We start from the raw sequence: 19,504 nt of genomic DNA, 5'->3' as shown, positions 1-19,504 counted from the left end.
TACCTGTCGGCCTAGTCCTCCAGCAAGTGTAAATCCCTCCAAGGGGCAGGCCTGATCTCAAGTATATCAACCGCACCCTCCATCGGTCCACAGACCTGATAGTACTGCGGCCTGTTCTTTCCTCCAGGTCACTGATAAAGGCATCAGACAGGACAGACCTCTGAGGAGCTCCACTGTAACCCACCTCCAGACAGAGCATGAACCCTTTTGACCAATGACCTGGTCAGTTTTTTACCTATCTAGATTGGACCATCTGAAATTGGATACAAGGATTTCATGGGAGACTACATAGAAAGCTGTGCTAAACTCATGGTAGATACTCTTTGCTTTCCCCTTAGTGACAGATGAACTCAACACAGGAGGCAGTTAGGTTGGTCTGGCGTGATTTACCCTTGTAAATCCATGCTACTCCAAGTCATCTTCTCCTTCACGTGCACAGAAATTACTTCCAAAATTGCTCGCTCCATGATTGTTCTGTACTTCCCTAGATCGTCCTTCTCCTTTCTGAAGATGGGTGCATCATCTGCCTTTCTGCGGCCACGGAAGACCTCTCCAGTCTCCATGATCTTTCAGAGATAATAGTGAGCAGCCTCACTCTTAGCACCCCTGAGTGCAGCCCACCTGGCCACATGGACTTAGGTGGATTGAGATTCCTCAGGATGTCCGTGAATCAATACCCTTCCACACCTGGCAGTTTCTTTTGTCCTTGAACCCTTCCTGGAAGTACAAAGCATTGTTATTAAAAACCTAAAGGCCAGGGCACCTTTTTGCAAATAGTACTTTAACTGGGAAGCATTGAAGTAGCTGCTCAGATCCAGCTGACGATGGATTTGTAATCTTCAGGAATATTCAGCATTTCAGTATCAGTCCAAGCCACTAATGACCAAAAGCCGTTGCTACCTGATGCCTAGAAGAAGCCTGTGTGAAATGCATGACAGTCTTGGCCAGTTCTTTGAGGAATGGGGTGGGGTGGTGGTGGTGGGGGGTGTTCATATACTCTTCATATTAAAAATCTTTACTGCAGCTGTCACTCTTACAGTGACTTCAGTAGAAGCACAGGCTTGACTGCAGAATTTGAGCTATCCTTTCATTCACAAAAGTGGTGGTTTTCATCTGCAGAAGACAGCAGAAGCAAAACTGAAGTGATAGAAAAGACTTTTTCTGGTCCTGGGGTCAGACTTTTTCACCACGGAGGATTATGAGACAGTTGTCCAGAACTGGTACACCCATGAACATCCTGGGCTGATGCTGTCATGTTCTGTTTTTAACAAGCGCTTATAGTCTGGCTGCTGAGAAGAGTTGCCGAGCTGCCTTTTGCAAGCTGGCCTTAAGATCTGTGACTTTGCAGAGTGCAACATAGTGTTCTTTCTTCTAAGCAGCATGGAAACACGCAGCAGGGAGCTGAGTAGGAAACACTGAATAAATGCCATTTTCTACTCTCTTCTCCCATTTCCCCACCCTGGTTTTCTGCAGAGAGTGTCTGCCTACAAGACATAGTATCAAGTAGGAATTCAAATCAAAAATCCCTCTGAGTGGAAGACAGAGGACACTGATGGCTCTTAAGTATTATTTGATACAGGGTGAAGAAAGCATCTTTGCTCTACTTACATACACCCCTGTACTTACGTACACCCCTACACACAGACCTTTTCCTGCCTCCATCTGAAGGTGACAGGCACCCCAGGGTCAGGCGTGAAGGGGAATGCTTGCTGCCCTGGAGGGGGAGTGTGTTGTAGTAACATACAGGAACACAATAAAAGTTTATGATTCAGTTTACAAAAGGTCAATTGCATGCTAGCTCTATAACTTGACAGATTGAATAACCTCAGCAAAAAATGTAAATGTGCAAGTTCCACTAGCAAACCTAGCTGTGGGCATACAACACGAACACTAACTCTTGGTTCTGCTAAATGAGCAGCTGAACGGACATTTGTACATAAAATACACCTCAGCAACATCTCACATACTTGAAACGCCAATAGTTCATATTATCAGGACCAAATTAAAATAACTAAGAAATAGCAGTACTTAATTCTGAAATATGTGAATACTCAGCAAAAGTGTTAGCATTTTACTTGAGAGACAGCATATATGTAAGCAGCAAGAAATTGCACACAATACGATTTCTTTTACACTGAAAAGTGACCAGTGCTGAGTTCCTTGCAGAGGGAAGGGGAGGAGGGAGGCGCTGAAACTAGGAACCATTGCTGAGGAATGTGTAGATTAAAAAAGGTGTAACACATTCAAAGGTTACATTGATGACCTGGCTGCTAGAGTTGTCATTTTTCCGTAATAGTTGTATTTTCCTATTAACTAGTGAACATACCTTGGCATTACTGGAGTGCATTTTATCTAATTTTTATTGGATTTTTCAAACATATTAACTCTATCCCAGCCAAAATCTGCACAAGATGAAAGGACTGTATTAGGATTAAAATAATGAAGCAACCATCAAAAGCACCTCTTCGTCTTGTTCATCAGATGCTGAGCCATTTCAACTAGATGTGCTCAAAACTTTGTGAGGAAAAGCATTCTATTCTGAACCTATGTTTCAGTTCTAACGAACCTGCACACAAGATCTTAGTTGTCTTCAGTTCAATTTCAATTTATTTTCCAGGGTTTTGGTAGAAATAAACATGTAAGGAAGTATTCAGATTGCAAAGTATGTAACTTTTGTGTTTTTCTGTGTGCTTGCACTTCAAACTATTAGGTTATACTTCCTCAAACTAGCAATAAAACAGGCTCTGGGCAAAGTCTAACTGTAAAAATTTCAGGCCCTTGGGAAATTTTTTATGAAAAAATTATGAGCAAGTAAAAACTGAGGATTATGATGGAATTTGGCCTTGTACTTACCACCAAAATACACACTACTGTGGTTGGGATACAGTAAGAAGAATGGGAGGAATGGGATAATGCAAGAAAAGGAAAACCAGTTAGCCTTACACTGATTTTACTATTACCACATAATATAGCCTATTGGCTAGCAAGACTGTCTTACAAGACACTTGCTAGAAGTTTATATCCAGCTGTTCTTTGTCTATCCCTGAAAACAACAGGGAAATGCTCTTTTAAGCTAGTTTACTACTTTCATGCCACCATATTATTGGGCATAAGGATCCCAAGGAACATAATCATCAGATTGTTATACACTCCATTTAGCAAAACCAAAAAAATAACCTGACAGTAGCAGCAACTAAAGATTTTTAAGGACTTTGAAAATAGCATGGTTATGTGTGAGTTTACAAAATGCTTACTATGACCAATGAATGGGTTTGGGGTTTGTTTGCGGATTCTTTTTTTACCTCCAAAGCCCAGTCTAAAATGATGGGAAAAAATAAGTTCGACATAGTGTCAAAGAATAAGGATAAAACTACAACTATGATTGTGTTCAAATATGCGGATGTGCACATAGAACACAGAACAATTACCAGCTTTTCTCAACATAAAGAAAATTAGGTCTCAAATGTTTCCCAGTTCCATGTGTTGAGATGAGCCATGAATTTGGGCTAGCTTACACTATGATTATTTTTGACCTAAACAGTCTGGCAGTAGGGAGGAACCCACCAAAGTCTGTTTCACCACCAAGCATCTGAAAGTCAAAAAATGCTATTCAAATTAATTGGTGAGAGGTCTCTGAGATAGATATAATCTTTAGCTCAGTACCTTTGTGTTAACCTTTGGACCACACTTCACTGTGCCTGCTGCTGCTTCTCCCCTCTCCAGATGTGGCTATTGTGGGTGATGTGCTCCCCATCTCTACACAGAGCAAGGACTTTTGCAGGTGCCCACTCACTTCCTACTTAAGACTTAAACTGAGCAAAATGTTTCAGTTGTTTGGTTTTTTTTAAGAAGAATTAAGAATTAAGAAAAACCCCACAGTCTTTCATCTCAAACTTTACGAAATCTGGAAAAATCTTTACAAAAAAGTTCTTCCTATCCATAGCTCACCTTCTTCTGAATTTGCCAGTTCCATTTAAACCAGAGCAAAAGATGTCAAAATACCAAAAGTGACAGAGGCAGATCATAAGCAAAGCTCAGTGAATCACAGAATCATAGACTGGTTTGGGTTGGAAAGGACCTTAAAGATCATCCAGTTCCAATGGCCTGCCATGGGCAGGGACACCTTCCACGAGACCCGGTTGCTCAAATCCATCATCTGTCATTCAGCTGTTAAAGGAGTTTTGTCACTGCACTTCCAAAGGACATGAACCAATCTTTACCATACACTTGAAAAACAGAATGTTTTTAGCCAGCACTGGAGATAAGGGATTTTGCCATCCTGTGAAAATTTTCTACTTTTTTTTGTGTGTGTGTGTCTGGATTTGTAGTGATGAAAAAAATAAGCTAAAAAAATAAGCTGAAGTTTAAAACAAAATTCCATCCCAGAAAAAATTCAGGTAATTTTTTTAACATTTTGTGGTTTGATCATTTTCAAAAAACTATTTTAAAAAATATCATAAATTGTTTAAAAACAAAATATCCCTGCACTTAGAAAGTACCAGAGTAGAACGGATTTTTTTCCTGATGAGAACCATGACAATTGAATGGTTTTCAACAGAAACACATCAGTATGTTCTCCAGCTGCTTCAAAGGGAGAACTGATTACTTGCTCAAGGCTGTGGATTTCACACTGTTGCCAAAAACTGGGATTCCCTGGCTATTTGTTCAAACCACTGGAATTCGTCTCCTAATTTGTTCACTAGTAATATTTGTGAATGAAGATAGAAATAATGAAAGACAAATCTTGTTTTCACTGAGGATAGACAATTTGAGAATTTTTAATGCAGACAAGCAAACATAGGGAAGAGGAACAACCCAAGCACAACCAAATTGAAGCAGAAGCTCTTTTTCAAGGTATATCCAAACCTTTTTTAAGTGATGGTCAGTCTCAATTATAGTGTTATTTCTTCATCACACTAGCAATGAAGGACCTTAAAAGTGGACTGCTCTTTTTGTCCAGTATGCTCTCTTCCTAGCTTTGGAAGCTGGTAAGTAGCGCGTCAGTGCAATAAGGAACATCCACAATTTCTTTTTCAATATATGGTTATGGAGTAGTATGTACTCTTTGGCATGAATGTATTTTATGAGCACTATTTAAGGAAAATCTGGTCTTCATAAACCAAGTCTTAAGTATCACAGTATGCACGTTTATGCATTATTCTTTCCTGATTTTCATTAATGTTGGCTTTTTTCCGTTATAGAACTACTCTATCCAGTAAATTCCTTTATCATTTTCTGTAAAGTGCATCCTTCCACTAACCTGAGTGCCATCATAATTTATACTGTTTTTCATGTAAGAGAGAGTACAAAGATCTCCAGGCTTTATCCTTCTGTAAATGTCACCAGTTCCACATGCACTACTGTATTTTGAAACTGCTTTTCCTCTGACCTTATCAAGAACAGTGATTTTCCTGTCTAACAACACCTGGGACCTTGCCAAAAGAAATCAGAATCTAACCTAAAGCTCCAAAAGCAGCGGCTGAGTGTGAAAAGAGAAATGTGCCCACCAGCCTACAGAGGACTGGCATCAGGAGGGAGCTGCGGAAGCTCAGCTGAGTGAGCACCTGAGCAGGGCACAGCGTGGCTGGAAGGCTTGCTTGGCTGGAAGCGTGGGTTTAGCTTAGTAAGGTCTAGGCACAGGCAAACAACGCAGCGCTCTAGTGTCTTTCTGGGGAAGAAAGTCCTGGTGCCTACTGGAACTTCAAAGAAAGAAGCTGGCTTCAAAGGTCTCGTATCTTGTCTTCAATGTAATGCAAACTGTCTGGAGTGCCTTGGTCTGGTCCCGACAATGGCAGTGGTACTTGCCAGCAGTTGTCTAATAACACAGGTTGGCAGAGAGATACAAACAGCGTATGAAGGAGCCTCAAGGAATCTGGCTTTCCTAAACTCAGAGAATGGCGGTATGAAGGAGAAGCAGGTAATGCCTCTAGTCTGTCTCCTATTGCATTTAAGATATAGCTTGTTTGAAACGTGGCTGCACTGTATTAATGGTATTTTGTTTCAGCAGGGCAGCTCGGTTGCTAACTGCCACAGCCGTCACTGCTGCGGGAACAGAACAGCAAAGCCCTGGGCACAAACAACAGGAGCTTGATACCCAGGGACTGGAGCCAGGGCCAAGGTTGAACATTGAAGATCTACATGAATCTACCCTGAGAGAACTGCTGGCGGCCGGAGAGGGTTGCTTTACAGGGGTCAGAAGTACAGTCAGCTCAGGGGTGGTGAAAGTGCTGTTACTTGCAAACATAGAAAGATTTTCATGGATTCTTGACATTTACTGTGGTGTTTAATGTGCTTACGAGAATGGCACGATTGTCTGGAATTCAAAAACGAAGAGTAGGTCTTCCAGGTCTTAACTGGCTGAGAACGAGGGGAGTTCTTGCCCATTTGGTAACTCCTGGGGACAAAGTCATAAATACGCCAACATGGAAACAAATTGTTTCTCAGTAGGATGTTATTAAATCTAGGCGAGGTTACCTGCAAAGTCTCAGGTTCCATCAGTCATACAGCTAAAAGATTTAATATACTAAGTGACTTTGAATTCCTAATTCAGCAATGCTCTCAAGAAAAGAACTATTTTACGGCACTGTTCGCAGATCCTGGTATTTAGAGGATTATCTGTGTTTGCAAGACCATTTGGTTACCTCAGACAATAATTCACGAAGGCCTTGTTGAGCAGAGCAAGGTGCAAGTTAATCCTCCAAACAGCACTTCACACTGCTGGGCACTGACTTGCTCTGAAATCTGTAGTACGGGAACGCACACCAACGCCTGTGCATGTTTAGTGAAAAGGTAACTCTGCTGTTCAGTGTGATGTGCTAGAAAGAAGAAAAGGGTGGCTACATGTAGTGGCTTTGCATGGCAAGGCTTTGGTCACAGTGGGGCTACAGGGGTGGCTTCTGTGAGGAGCTGCCAGAAGCTTCCCCCGTGTGCAATGGAGCCAGTGCCAGCCGGCTCCAAGACGGACCCACCGCTGGCCAAGGCTGAGCCCATCAGTGATGGTGGTAGCACCTCTGGGACAGCATGTTAAGAAGGAAAAAAAAATCCAAAAATCTGTGCCAGTGGGAGAGAGGAGTGAGACTGTGAGAGCAACAGCCCTGCAGCCCCCCAGGCCAGGGCAGGAGGAGGCAGGGGGGCTCCAGGCGCTGGAGCAGAGGTTCCCCGGCAGCCCGCGGTGAAGCCCCTGGCTGGGCAGGCTGTGCCCCCAGCCCATGGAGGTCCACAGTGGAGCAGATCCCCACGTGCAGCCCATGGGAACCCCATGCTGGAGCAGAGGGATGCCCAAGGGAGACTGCAACCCTGTGAGAAGCCTGCACTGAAGCAGGTTTGCTGGCAGGACTTGTGACCCCATGGGGACCCATGCTGGAGCAGGCTATTCCTGAAGGACTACACTCGTGGGAGGGACCCACACTGGAGCAGTGCGTACAGAATTGCAGCCCGTGGGAAGGACTCATATTGGAGAAGTTCATGGAAGACTGTCTCCCGTGGGAGGGACACCACACTGGAGCAGGGGAAGAGTGTGAGGAGGAAGAAGCAGCAGGAACAACGTGTGATGAACGGACCATAACCCCCATTGCCCATACCCCTGTGCTGCTCAGGGGAAGAAGGTGGAGAAATTGTGAATCAAGTTAAGCCTGGGAAGAAGGGAGGGATAGGGGGAAGGTGTTTTTCTGATTTGAGTGGTAATAAAATAAACTGATTTCCCCAAGTTGAGTCTGTTTCGCCCATGACAATAATTGCTGAGTGCTCTCCCTGTCCTTATCTCAACCCATGACTCTTCTGTTGTATTTCCTCTCCCCTGTCTGGTTGAAAAGGGGAGTGATAGAGCAGTTTTGGTGGGCACCTGGCATTCAGTTGTGGATGTCCCATCCCTGGAAGTGTTCAAGCCCAGGTTGGATGGAGCTTTGAGCAGCCTGGTCTAGCAGAAGGTGTCCCTACCCATGGCAGGGTGTTGGAACTAGATGATCTTTAAGGTCCCTTCCAACACAAACCATTCTGTGATTCTGTGTTCTTGTTTGAGATGAACTTTGGGTCCTCCTCTGATAATGACTTGGTATGGAGGAGAAGAGGGGAAAAAGAAATATTAAAGTGATGCTTAGCTTATTTCCAGGCGTCTGAAAAAAATTATCAGTCGTGAAATCTCTCATACCATTCTCACTCTTGAGAAGTGGTAGAAAGCACCGCACCTTGGGATTTTTTGAGAAACGATATGGAGTAAGATCACTCAAAGAACAGCATGCGGGGGAATGATTCCAACCACGAAACTGAAGTATTGCACTCCATTTAAATGGAGCCACCTAGGCACATCTCTAGTTTGTAGATTTCATAGCAGCTTTTCTGGATTTACAGGTTCATGCTCCTGCTGTAGGAGGTCCTGCAAACTCAGTCTCTCCATCACTGCCTCATTTTAATTAAAAAAACACAACTGACCAAACCGTTCTTCCTTCTGCAGCTGAAATCCTTCTTCTTTCTCAAGGTCTATGGCTACATGAACCTAGACAGCTTTCTTACGGGGAAATTCTCCTAAATCACAAGGTGATGCAAAGCCACTGGCAAAGATCTTCTTAACCTACAGGCTGGGAAAGCAGGACATTCAACTATCAAGGGCAAGGCACTGAAAAACAGTTGGACAGTGCCTTTCCCATTATTTCTCAAATCCACTATCTTACTTCTTTTTAGGTAAGTGCACCTGCACTCATTTCTTATAAACTTATAAAAAACCCAGAAGCCATCTATATTTACACCAGAATGTAGAATAATAAATTGCCTAGTCTGCTGCTAATCATGGAGAAAATGAGGAAGGGAAGCTGAAATTTCTTATTCCAAGAGAGAAATTTACTTGAGCATAAAAATTGCAACACTAGATCTTACAGGTAAAATTTCTTGTAAGTTTATGCTTTAGCTTAATTGTTCCTGTTAGGGGAGTATAATGTCAAGGGCTTCCAAAGAAAAAGATCTTCTTTTAAAATCCACAAAGGCTTTCAGGTGTCTAAAAAGTTAATTTAAATGCTTTCTTTAAAAACAATTAATTTGCACCATGAACATTTCTTCCCAGTTAGTCCAAGTATTTTTCCCTATGCCAGACATGCGGAACTTTCTGTGGCAAATGTTCTAGTTCTGTCTGTCTCATTGGGTGTTTTACCAGATTGGATTGTAAATCTGTTGACCTGACCCTATTATTTTCTTTATTTAAAATATTTAGTATATGCTACATAACGAGTTACGTTTCACCAATAATAAGTGGCAATCATTCAGATGCCTTTCATAAAATGCTCAATCCAATATATTTTAATCTGCATTTTTATACACTCTCACTCTTTCAATTTGCTCTATTATTTTAATATTCTGTGAGTCTAATTTCATGCCCTCCAAAACGGCTGTTGCTGCTGCTGCTTCTCCTGTACATAACAGTTTAAGACAGGCAGTATGAAAGCTATCAAAAATTAGCTGCCTGATTAGCTTTTTGTTGTTGTTGGAAAATAATTGTTGACTATCTCCACCCTCTTTCACTGTCTTTGCACCCTTCTCTCTGCTGTTTTTTCTTCTCTCAGGCTTCAGGCTGAGACTATGCTCTCTAACATTTTCTAGTTCATTGGAGGTCATTAGTGAACAGCTTCAGAGAAGCTAGACAGCGTGTTTGCTCTTTTCATGTTGCTGTATTTCAGTTTTTGATGGGACAGAATCTATTAAGATCTTCTCCTGTACTGTTCTTTTCACATAAGCTCTTTGTTCCTTATGATCTATGGAAAAAAAGAAAAGTACACACATACTGTCTCTTGCTTTCACAGCCGAAAAAGAGCAGAGCCACCATTTCAAAGGTAAAGGACATGCTACTGTATACAGATATTGGCATATGTCTGTACACCACTGATGCATGCACTCAGACTAGACTCAAATATGTGATCAGATGCAAGTAAATTGTAAGCTGTATGTATAATACATGCAAAAATACAGGTGTAATTGTAAGGCATAAACTGTGAAAATCTGCCCCACCGTGCATTTTTATAGTTTACTTCCCAAAGTCACCGCATTCTTATTACAAACTTGTTTTACACCCTGTCAAATTCTAGAGGCTGTTCATCAGACCCTTCAAGCTGCCAGCTCCTCCAGCTAGCCCTCTGGAATAAAAAGCCATGTAAATCTTGTAGGTCCTACCCAGAATGAGGTTTGGAACTATTAAAATCAAAATGCTGCCTCTGCGTTTTCTTCAAAGAGAATGGTATTCCACCCAGGTGTTTTCACATTCAGAATGATAAGCAGGGAGTCTTGATAAGGTCAGGAAATATAAAAATAAACACTTAAAATACTGGCTTAAGAGACTATTAACAAGTGAACAGTATCGTTCAGAGACACCTATTTTCTGTGGAGGAAACAACCAAAAACTGAAAAATCAAGAGGAGGAGGACGCAGCAGCAGAAGAGGACTCTTGCAGATTCTGCAGAAACAGTTCATTTGTGAAAACAAGAGGAATTTATGAAAGCAGAGAGGGGAAAAAAAAAAGTAATTCATTTACTCATTCAATAGTGTTAGCAGTATTTGCATATCCATCCCTGTTTCAGAAGCTTTGAAATTTTGTTTTTCTCCAGCTGTTTTTCGTAACATTTTGGCATGTTTCCTCATCACACACAGCCATTTAGCTCTCAGATGCCCTCGCTAACAAACAGCAGGCATCTTTCAGCTGCTCTCAGGCCTTCAATTTTGAATCTCCCAGCTGCCTCTCCTACCCCTCACAACATGACTGCCCTACCCATCTTGTGTGTTTTTTTAAATAGCTGCCAGCTGCCACATTTGGTGCTCTAGATACTTTCCATTACCTCCCCCAGAATATGGTATTTTGGAGTGCTTCTGTGGGCTGATGGGATGACAGCAGATTTCCAAATCCTCTTTCTGCCCTAATAGGAATCTCATCCAAGTCCTTTCAAGGTTTGCATGCACCAAACTGAAAATTTCTTTTGCCTATTGGTGAATGCTGAGAAGCCGAGAGGAGGAGGAGAGCATGGTGCTAAATCACCAAGGTGGTAAAAATACAATGATCCATGATCAGATAATCATATCTCACCTCTTGCTGTTTCACAGATCTCATGTATCTTGTTCTCTCTTCCCTTAAGCACTGCTCAATCTCCCACACTGTGTGCAAAACCTCAGAAATTTAGAAGAAATTTCAGCTTATGGTTTGGAATCACTAGCCCAACAGCATCCCCAAGCCTTACATGACTCTTGCAGACTGCCGCCCCTGGAACTGACATGGAGGAGGCTCGAGCTATGTTTAAGAAACATAGATACATGTGAATCCTTTGACTTTTGTGGTCAAGAAAAAAACTTTATACACAGATCCCTCTTAACTGTGTAAGTGACAGTTCAGACACACACCTGGTGGTTATATTCCTGCATTCTTTTGCACTTTAAGAAATGTGTAATCCTTCATGTTACATTGGCTTTCTAAAATTTTGCCCTGAACCTGTATGGTTATAGGAGAATCTAACTGCCATCTAATTAAATGGACTCAAAATTAAATTTCAGAGCTATTGGCCTTCCTTTTTCCCATATGTGGCAAAAGTAAAATGAAATCTGGCCATATGAGACACTTTAAAGTTATGGAATCCTAACTAGGTTTTCCTACAAGCTCCCTTTTAACAGTGTCACTTGAATAAACATGCATGAAGGTTCAAGAAAGAAATAAGAATAATTTAAAAGAACCCAAAGATCGTGTCAGTATATCATATAAGTTTCTATCTGATTCACCCTTGGCTGTCCCTTCTTATTCATGAGCTTTTCTTATCCAGATAGAAGCTTAGATTTACCCACTGGAGAGGCCTGGGTGAAGAATCTTCTCTGCAACAGGGGCCCACTGTCCACAGAGGAGCCAGGACAAAATGTGTCGGCATCCAGCACTTACTTTGAAATAAGTCGCAAACTCAGAAAATCCATTTATAAACGTCATGCCAGGCTGCAGAATGGGGCACGTGTTTAGATATGCCTGAGAAAGGAACCCTCCTCTACCACGGTGGAGGAAGGCTCCTCTGCTCATCCTCTTTCCTTCTCTCTGAAACTCTTGGCACAGGGAGAGGAAAAAGAACTTCTGGATCTGCTTGCTCAGTCTAAAATTGTTAGAAGGAGAAAGGAACTATATCCCAAAGCTTTGGAAAACACCAAAGGAAGCTTGCAGTTTGAGTTTAAGAACCAGTTTGGTCACTGCAGTGGTCAGGAGAGAAGTGAACATAAAAAGGATAAAGTAGAGGACAGGCTGGAACAGAGGTTTCAAACAGAAATCACGACATTTTCATACCGGCTAAAAACTGTTTCCCTCTCAAAGCACCTAGTGGCCTTCTCCACAGCACTGTGAAATCACTGAAGGCTCTCCACATAGCTTCAGAGACCTTTGGGTCAGGTCTTGTCTTCAGATTAGATGGTTTTAATAAAGTGCATTAACAGATGATCGTAAAGGTCTTTTCCTTTAAGAACCTAAATGATTCTATGTTTTCAAATACTCCTCAAGTCAGGACAGCTGTGGGATCTTTTCAAGTCATGAGATTGTTACCAAACCTGAGAAGAAAAATCCCAGGTTCCTCCCCACTTTGGATTCTGGTGCTTTCAAAAAGCTTCCCTGATAAAAAGAGAAAGAATTTGCAAGTCAGCTCATGAAATAAAGGAGAATCAAATTCCACAATTAACTAGGCCATTATCTAGCACATGCAGTTCTCCATACCTGCCAAGTACTATCAATACTCTAAAAAGAACCCTATTAATAAGAAATGTTGTTATTTGGAATAGACTAAGCTGGGGTTGCCTAGTTCCAAAGAAACCAAATATGCCGACCGTGACACAGCACTCTGAACTTTCCACATGAGATCACTAGATATCTTTGACAGTGAGAAATGAGAATGGGATGATATATTCAGTACACAAAATGCAGAATCACTTTCTATATCTAGGGTTGCACCAAGTTAAACGGCACGAATTGTACTTCCAAGTACTTTCCCTCTTCAAAAAAAAAAAAAGACAATAGGATCTAAGTCGTCCCTTTCCTGCAGAGAATTAGATAAGCACTATCTGGTGATGCCAAACACTGTAATTCTCTATCTTGTGCTTTACCAGTGCTGAAAACGGTAGTCTGGTGCAAAACAGAACTTGCTCCTAATAGAGGATATTGGAAGTAATTTCCACAGGCCTAATTTTACTCTAGAAAAACAAATTTCTCTTGTCTTGCTCTTTGTTCAACAGACACACAGAACGTCTAAATTACTGTCAGAAGGAGCCTATTTCTGCTGCTGGTAAAAGGATGCAAGAGGACTAGCTCACCTAAAGTAAAGCTTGTTTCTGTAGATTCTTCACCTGGTTTTATTTTCTTCCATGTAAAAGGGTTTTTGCTAGTTTTTTTGGTTTTCAAATAGAAATATAAGTCAGGGATTACCTGGCTTTTCCTCTGATTGAACTAAATCCTGAAAATAGTTCATACAGACAACTCTAAAAGCAATATGGCAACACAGTAAATCATGAATGTATTGTATCGACAGCAATGATACTCTGCTACTAAGTCACCAAACAATCACTATCAGCTTGAATGATATAACCCTAACTATGATATTAAATATTGGCAGTAAAGAGTAATAGTGAGCACAGCCTGTGTTTAGATAGACCACTTGAAACCACTGGAAGAAAAAGTTCACAAAATATTTAAACTAGTTTCCATATCAGAAAAGTCAAAATGATTTTTTGAAAACTTATATTTGAAATTATCAAAATGTCTGTTGTAAAAAGTGGCATCTCCACTAAATAGTTCATTAAAGAGGAAAAAATTTTCTAAGAAGGAATAAAAAATGGAAGGAACATATTGCACCACGTTTTTCACTGTTCGAAACAAAGTTTTCTCTGGAAAAAAATCATTATACCAAAATTTCATAAGTACATAGCCCCTTTAAATGTTCTTTTATGAGGACACAAGGACCTCTGAGTGCTTGGAGAGAAGGCCTATGTTTTTGTCTTCGTTAATTTTCAAGTCTTATCTTCCAATAAATCTAGTGTCAGGATCTAGTTAACAGAGCTGACACAGCGTGGATGCTGTACAACGTTTATATTACATGTGATACATATTTCCATGTAGCTTTTGCAAATGAACATTTGTAACTCTCTAAAAGCCACAGACTGTAAGTCAAGAACAGATGTCACAGACTTGAATCCCTGTAATCAAACACTAAGGTATGAAAGAATGGGAAGAATTAACCAAATATAGTAAACAATTTCACATAAATGCATATTGAATTTTATCTCACATATGCTACGGAATACCAAACACGTATGTAACACATTCATTTTATGCATACAACACGTGGCTTTTGCATATTGGTTATCTTCTTTTAAATCAACAAAATCTTTTAGTGTTGAGACAAAGTTTGCCTGTTACCACTTACACAAAGATGAACACAGTTGTCTAAAAGTCTTTTCCACATAGCCTTTTCCTCAACATTTCTACTGTGTTTTATTGCACAGTATATCAGTTCGATAAATTTTGCTCACTGCAATGTGAATATACATGCACGCATCTGTGCATGGGTTGAAAGCCAGACAATGTGTGGAATGTAAAAGATGCGTAACTAACACAGGTGGGGTCCACAAAGCTGCAAACACCTCAGGTAACTGCATGCAGGAGGGGAGTTTCAAATAAACTCAGGATCAGTGGGCCAGGTTTTATCCCTAGCTTTCCTGAGTTTGCCTTGGGACATTCTGTGGTGGCTGTTCTTGGGGGAAAAAAAAAAAAAAAAACAACCTGCTAGAAAAATACAGACATTTTTTCACATTAGAAAGAGCAGAGTGCATTATACAAGTTCTTTCAAAATACTTGAGCTGGAATTACTGTGATTTTAATGGCCATTTTTACCTGGCCAAGTCAGTGCATCAATAGAAAATGTCTGTTTGTTAAACAGCTTCTCTTCAGACAAAAGAAGGTAGCAGGCATTTGGTGAATGAGTAGTCATAGAAAATCCATAATTTTTGAAAGATGGTTATTTAAGAAGTTGTGGAAAAGTGTTAAGAAGTTGTGGTGTATAAGCAAAATGATTGCTAGAAAGTTTCAGTTCTTCATAAAGCTGCATCAGAGTTTCACTGCTTATCAGGGGTCATGCTATAAAAGCCAACATTCCCTCAATTACTGAAACACAGCAGTTGTACAAATTTGAACATTACATTATGCATTACCACTAGTATCCCTCCTCTTTTTTGATCAGCAGCACAAGTGTACTGTCAGTAGATACAACCCATAGAGACAACCAAACATTTGCTGCTACAACTCATGGATGGAGCTGGAAACAGCCATCCCCATCTCATCCTGCACAACATCAGCCAAAATAGCCAGCGGTGCTGCCAGACTCAAAATATCTCACTATGTCCTTCGGATAATATCAAAGGACAGGAGTTCCACAAATTCAGATCTGTCACCCTTCTGAAACAGATGGAACTTGGCGGGAAAAGTATCATAAGCCAACTGAAGAGCCAGTTGTATTGTAAAACTTGATTTGAGTCAATTGAGCCAAACGAATCATAAAGCAACTGAACAGCCAACTGACGTATGTTCCCCTGCTTTTTTGCCATGGATGAGGACAATCTATCTTTATTCATTACACAGACAGCTACTGATATGCAGGTTTGATGACAAGTTATTCCTTAGAGCACATAACAAATTCTAGGTGAATGCATTTGTCTAAGCTGCAACACTGCAGAGCTATCTGGACACAGAACCTGCAGCAGTGACAGGTATCACTGGGACTCTCAAGTGCAAGTTATTCTTAAAAAGCTCGCTGCAAAGTTTAGCCACAGAGCTTTTGATCAACAGCATTTGGTCTGCGATTCACACAGGAATTTGGCATATTCATATTTTACTCTGCTGTAAGTACCTTGGTCAAGGCTTCTGAGGTTAATGAAAAATGAAGAGGGTAACATCTTTGACTTGGAACAGTCCGTGACTCACCGATCCCTGTCAGTGCAACCACTTTCCAACACTGCATCTGTGTCCAGTGTCTGAATTCTAGGCCTGTTAGGGAATCTGTGGTGGGCATGACTAGACAATGACCTGACGATATTCAATATAGAGGCCACTGTCGATTGGCATATATTTGTGCTACAGTAGTCACATAAATGAAGTTTTAGATCATTAGCAGCATACACATTCCTAGTTTCAGATTATGTTTCAGTGAAATAACTGCATGAACGCCGGGTCAGATGTGCGGTGGCTATAAATCAGCAGATCTCTGCAGGTTTCTGTACAGGCCTGGAGACCTGAGAAGAACTGAGAATCTGACCTGAAACATGTAATAGGTAAAAATAACTGTTACAGGTAAGAGTCTACTTCTAAAATATTAACAGAAAAATTCACATAATTGTCTCCAAAGATATATTAACTAAAACTACTCAAAGCTTTTGCCCTAAACAGGTACCCTAATCCAAGATGCAAATGAACAGATATAAAGGAAAATAGGGGAAAAGATGATAACTGGAGAGATTTAATACAATAAAATCTTCAGCTTTTACAGTCTTTTCAGTATTAATGCCCATTTCTCATAAAAAGGAGTTTGAAGGAAGGGTATGTGAAGAGCACATATTTGTTCTGGCCCAGATTTAATCTTCTGTTAAAGGCAAAAAACTCCAAGCCACTGTCAAAGCTAAACTGCCATGCCAAGCTACCTCCAACTGTCAAAACACTTCTATGACTGTGTTTAAAATAGCTGGTAAAGGAATGTCCAGATTTTGTACCCCCAAAATACTCCCTACAATAAAGAAAACAAACCCCTGTACTTAAAAGCTCTTTGGCATAGGAAATAATGAGGTAGCAATAATGAGGTAAAAAGGTTACTTTTTGATCCCAAGCTACTTCAAACCATTGGAAGATCATTCCTTAATATACCAAATAGGTCCCACCCCCCTCAACTTTGAGAGAGCAAAAGAAGAAGAAGCATGAACATGGCAGAGGGAGATTTGTACAGAAATGAAACCTATGAATGCATCTAGGAAATCTGCATTAAAACCGTAAAAAATTGGAGACAATGTAGAGGGAGCCACAGGATGAATTTTAAGCACTTTCAATGCTAAGTTTACTTCCATTGTACTGAAATCACTTTCACGTAGTATGAAACTCCATTCAACACAGAAGTTGTGCCTGAAACAACAAAAAACAGTAGCTTGGCCAAGTTTCCTAACAGATCTGCGGATAAGACCACAAAGCTTTAGTCTACAGGGAAAAGCAGTTGACTTGGCAAATCTGTCTGTGGCATGCTGACCTTTTTTTCAGAAAAGGTCACCGTGGAGTCAGGTTCCTGAACTTCCCAGGGATTCTGCAGCTCAAAAGCTAGGGATCTTTTATACTGTAGCGTCACGATAGCCTAAAGCAACATGAATTATTAAGCCATTTTTTTTAATTCCCACAAAACTTTTTCAGAATCCTAGGAGCAATCAGGAATTATATCAGTCTGGTTCTTGGTTATCAGCAACTGTGACCATTGTTGAAAACCTCAGCAAAAGCACACAAAACCAGCTGCATGTAGGTGAAAGGCTAAAGGTTTCTGGGTTTATGTGAGGAGGTCTGATTGTCTGTTGTCTGCTCTGAGCACAATTACCAGAGTTTAGCTTACGGTGCTATCAAGCTGGGCCTTTTTGTTACATTCAATGCACTTGAAAAGTGCAACTTGAAAAGAAAAAAAAGTCAGTGAATTTTTTTTCTCAATTATTTTTAGTGGAAGAAAAGCACATTATATACCTTGAACTGCAGGAATCAAGTTCTAAGCCATGGCAGATTATAATAAATAGATTTGCTAAACCAGCAAACAAACTCGAGTCCTACAGCATTTTAAGCAAGAGAATGCCAGACTGAAACAGGTTTAACACTGATACCAGGTTAAATCTTAAATTAGGTGTGCAAAGCCTTTCGTTTTTTCAGGGTGTGGCTCATACATGGAATGATCAAACCAGTTTTTGAAGACGTAAAACCCTCATAATTAGAAAGTTTATTCTAAAGAATAATAGAATAACGCAGATATAGAGTTGTAGAAGCTATAAATCATCATATTATTATTAATTCAAAGGAGCAATAGCTGCTTACATTGTTGAACTTTGTGATCAGTCTTTTGGATGAAATAATTTAACATTTTCTAAAAAGTGCATTTATTTTATATACGTTATGTAATTTACATATTCATCTTTGGTTTCTTTTTTTGTTAGGATACATCATATAAATGGTTTAAGTAAGTCAGAAGAAACTGCATGAAAGGACCCCCTTATTGAAATGAAAAATCATTTGGGGAAAAAAAATTAGGGGTGGATGAACTAGACAATCTCAAGAGGTCCCTTCCAACATGAACAATTCTGTGATTCTCTGGTAGATATTTATATATATATATAAAATATGTAATATATTATATACTGTATGATAGATACCATATATATTTCACATTACATAATTGTTATACATTATATACTGATTATATTGTATTTTATATATCGTGCAAATATAATCAAAGACAAGTTAATGTAACTTTGTTTAAAGTTACAAACTAAAAAAGTACTAGCAAAGAAAAACAGTAAGAGAGAAAAAGGGATACTTCTATGTTGAGCGCGTATTCCAACAGCACACTCTCCAATTCAATGTGTATGATGACAACAGGGAAGCAACTACTGTGAGTACTAGTACTGCAGTTCCTTACACAAAACAGACCACTCCTATGTGCATATACATGTGTATATACATACATGACAAACCAGACCTACTAGTATACTGATTCATTTGTACTTATCATTCTGCATGCAATTGCACCTTTCCAGCTACTCTGAAGTTCACAAATACTGCATAAATGGGACTGGAATTGCATTCCTAGCACCCAAAGATTTTGAAAACGAGAGACTGCAACTGCCTTTTAATCAAATATGAACAGCAGGCTGCATCCAGCACTGCTGTGTAGAAGCTGAGTAATCGTGCCCCGTGCAGGTGGAGTGTAGGAGGTGAAATCCACAGTCAGTGAGTAAGGTTGCCGGGCAAGACACACACACCCCCCACACACACAGCAGCTGCTACTGCTGCTCCTGTCAACAGCCCCAACATCTGAAGGAGACAAGCTTTCTTCAAAGGTGAGCCAATTCAGCTGCACAAAGGTAAAGGACATTTGCAGACATTTTTGCTAATTATTTGCTCAAGTACAGCTATCTCCTATTAAATAAAGGTAGTGACTCAGTTGACTTCAGCTGGAACCAGAGTGGACCCCTAAGGACTGCCACCTGCTCTTTCAAATCAATGGCTAAACTTGTGCTGACTTCAACCAACCTGAAACAAACAGACCTTTAAACCTGAGGCTCACCCTCAAACAAAACTGGACTAAAATCAGCAGGTGTTTTGATCCAAAAGGTACCTGTGTGAACTTCCAGATGCTAAAAACAGCCCCAGGACACGTAAGTGCATATGGCACTGCCCATCCTCTATTTAATGCCTGCACTGAAATGTATTTTTGTGAGAGATCTAAACACCACCGAG

Source organism: Falco biarmicus, chromosome 3, assembly GCF_023638135.1.
Source record: "Falco biarmicus isolate bFalBia1 chromosome 3, bFalBia1.pri, whole genome shotgun sequence".
Taxonomy (NCBI): Eukaryota; Metazoa; Chordata; class Aves; order Falconiformes; family Falconidae; genus Falco; species Falco biarmicus.
Note: the sequence above shows the minus strand (reverse complement) of the source record.